This window comes from Schistocerca serialis, chromosome 5 (genome assembly GCF_023864345.2).
Source record: "Schistocerca serialis cubense isolate TAMUIC-IGC-003099 chromosome 5, iqSchSeri2.2, whole genome shotgun sequence".
NCBI classification, from domain to species: Eukaryota; Metazoa; Arthropoda; class Insecta; order Orthoptera; family Acrididae; genus Schistocerca; species Schistocerca serialis.
The window spans coordinates 597,132,946-597,136,582 of record NC_064642.1 but is presented as its reverse complement, the minus strand read 5'-3'; positions in this window follow the sequence as shown (position 1 = coordinate 597,136,582).

The following is a 3,637-nucleotide window of genomic DNA, read 5'->3' as shown; positions in this document are numbered from 1 at the left end:
TTAAATAGTTTCCCTCCTTATGCGTATATAAAAAAATTGCGCTGCGTCGTCTGCAACAATCCAACGCCTTGGGTCCACTGTCATCGATCATCCTCCATACAGTGCCGACTTTGCCCCACCCGTCATCAAAATCAGTCTACAGTGACGCTATAAACAAACTGGTCTCTAGCTGGGAGAAATGTGTTCTTCTGAGAAGAATAAAAAAGTTGAATGTTAATAAAGTTGATTTTATTTAAAAAGTTAGGAGCTTTCACATAAAAAATTCGGAGGCATTATCTTTCAGCAGCCTTTATAACAATTGATACGAAGCAAGTGTTTTCACTGTTATGAACACCAAGAGAAAATGCGGCACTAACACTGATTTTCTTCTTTTATAGAGGCGCAAATCAACTGTGCTCTTAACAGAGCTCTATATACTGTTACACTCCTTACTGACATAGGTGCTCTAATACATGAATATTTTGTGTGTATCGTAAAATCAGATGAACAAACAAAACGATAATTATACGCTGAAGTGGTATGGCCTAAGGCGACCGGAAAAGAATAACGTAACATACGGTATTTATCTACACTCCTGGAAATGGAAAAAAGAACACATTGACACCGGTGTGTCAGACCCACCATACTTGCTCCGGACACTGCGAGAGGGCTGTACAAGCAATGATCACACGCACGGCACAGCGGACACACCAGGAACCGCGGTGTTGGCCGTCGAATGGCGCTAGCTGCGCAGCATTTGTGCACCGCCGCCGTCAGTGTCAGCCAGTTTGCCGTGGCATACGGAGCTCCATCGCAGTCTTTAACACTGGTAGCATGCCACGACAGCGTGGACGTGAACCGTATGTGCAGTTGACGGACTTTGAGCGAGGGCGTATAGTGGGCATGCGGGAGGCCGGGTGGACGTACCGCCGAATTGCTCAACACGTGGGGCGTGAGGTCTCCACAGTACATCGATGTTGTCGCCAGTGGTCGGCGGAAGGTGCACGTGCCCATCGACCTGGGACCGGACCGCAGCGACGCACGGATGCACGCCAAGACCGTAGAATCCTACACAGTGCCGCAGGGGACCGCACCGCCACTTCCCAGCAAATTAGGGACACTGTTGCTCCTGGGGTATCGGCGAGGACCATTCGCAACCGTCTCCATGACGCTGGGCTACGGTCCCGCGCACCGTTAGGCCGTCTTCTGCTCACGCCCCAACATCGTGCACCCCGCCTCCAGTGGTGTCGCGACAGACGTGAATGGAGGGACGAATGGAGACGTGTCGTCTTCAGCGATGAGAGTCGCTTCTGCCTTGGTGCCAATGATGGTCGTATGCGTGTTTGGCGCCGTGCAGGTGAGCGCCACAATCAGGACTGCATACGACCGAGGCACACAGGGCCAACACCCGGCATCATGGTGTGGGGAGCGATCTCCTACACTGGCCGTACACCACTGGTGATCGTCGAGGGGACACTGAATAGTGCACGGTACATCCAAACCGTCATCGAACCCATCGTTCTACCATTCCTAGACCGGCAAGGGAACTTGCTGTTCCAACAGGACAATGCACGTCCGCATGTATCCCGTGCCACCCAACGTGCTCTAGAAGGTGTAAGTCAACTACCCTGGCCAGCAAGATCTCCGGATCTGTCCCCCATTGAGCATGTTTGGGACTGGATGAAGCGTCGTCTCACGCGGTCTGCACGTCCAGCACGAACGCTGGTCCAACTGAGGCGCCAGGTGGAAATGGCATGGCAAGCCGTTCCACAGGACTACATCCAGCATCTCTACGATCGTCTCCATGGGAGAACAGCAGCCTGCATTGCTGCGAAAGGTGGATATACACTATACTAGTGCCGACATTGCGCATGCTCTGTTGCCTGTGTCTATGTGCCTGTGGTTCTGTCAGTGTGATCATGTGATGTATCTGACCCCAGGAATGTGTCAATAAAGTTTCCCCTTCCTGGGACAATGAATTCACGGTGTTCTTATTTCAATTTCCAGGAGTGTAATTCCGATGTAAAACGACAGTGGCTTCGACATTCAAATTGAATTCTTTGTACTAACTCATCATTATCAATGGACTTTTTCGTTGTTATTTTCTTGACTGCTTTTAAGTCTAATAGAGGATTATCGCCAATTTATGAGTAGCCCTCGGGACAATCGTCGTTGTAATCTGATGAACATATATTACATAGTCTTTCAGTAAGTAGGTCATATTAAAAAGTTCCCCCCTCGAAAAGTAGACGCCACTGAGTACTATCAAACAATTTAAAATATTTGTGTCACTGTACAAGGAAAAGAAGGTGAGGGAAACTTTCTTGAGGCGAAGTCAAGCAGGTACCTTCCCTTCCCTCTCTCTGCTTCGGAATTCTTTTTATTTCTCCTGTCAAAACTCCTAGAACAATTTCGTTACATCTGAAGGCCACAAAGTTAACGTAGTTGTTTTGAAATGCTTATTTCTTTCTCTTCTTTTCTTTTGTGGACAGCTGTGAATGAGGTTGTCTGATTTTTAACTTCGCCTCACGAATGAAATGCAGCGTATAGTCGGGGCACCTTAATTATACATAAAATCGCATCCAACTGTAAAACTTAAGAAAAGCAAAGAAAACTGGTTACCAACGACTATTAGTCAGTAGAAAAGAAGTTTATTTGTGAGGGGTCATCCGTTTTTTTCTTCTGCTCTACTGCTCTGTTATTGTCAAGGAGACGTGAAGAATACCCCCTTCAGTTCTTATTTCCACTGTTCTTTATTTCTGCCTGCAGATTTTCCGTTGGGGAATAGGATTATTGAAAAATCGCTGCCTGAAGTTGAATTATACCCATTTATTTTCTCTTGCACAAATTGTTTCCACAGATTTTTTTAAAATTTAAATTCATTCCTCTGTTTGTTTACTTACAAACTCATATGCACACATGCGGAAGAGCTAGCGTTTTTTCTTTTATTTCTTTTTTTTTTTTTTTGCTATTGTTTGCTTTGCACACTACTTTTAGGAACTTAACGACAAAATATTTTCATAAGGGAACTATTGCAACCTCTTTGCTAATAGTTCTCAATTGTAATAAAGATACTGAAGAGAGTTAAATATAAGCCATATTTACAGTTCAGTAGGGACAATATTTCGCGACTAGCTCATTGGACAGGAAACAAACAATGCAGCTGCTTCTTATCGCAAATACTACTTGATTTTAACACCCATTAATCATGGTAACAAGATGTATCACTTATGTGTGTTATTTGACAATTGTTATTGCAACCTGATGCTTTCAAGAGCTTACTCTCTTTTGACTTACGCAAATAACCGTTATTGTTTAACTGGTGGTGCAGTTGTAGCTTTCAAATAAGAGGTGGAAAACCGAAAAACAAAACTAGTATTGCAAATATGGTCAGCTCGGTGTCTCTCCTGAACTGCTCCATCAGCGTTTAAGTTGCTGATTTCCACAAAATGCAAATTCCTTTTTTAGATCATCAAATCAGTCTTTTCATTGTTGCTTTATAGTTCACTTGCAGAGAAGTAATTAACGTGTAACTTTTACTGTTCTACTGTTCCTGGTTTATTATCAGGAATAATTTGGAGGGTAGGCTTACGTCCCTCCACTATTCTACCGTTTACAGAACGTGAAACATGTTTACACTTTCTAATTTTGCTCAAGC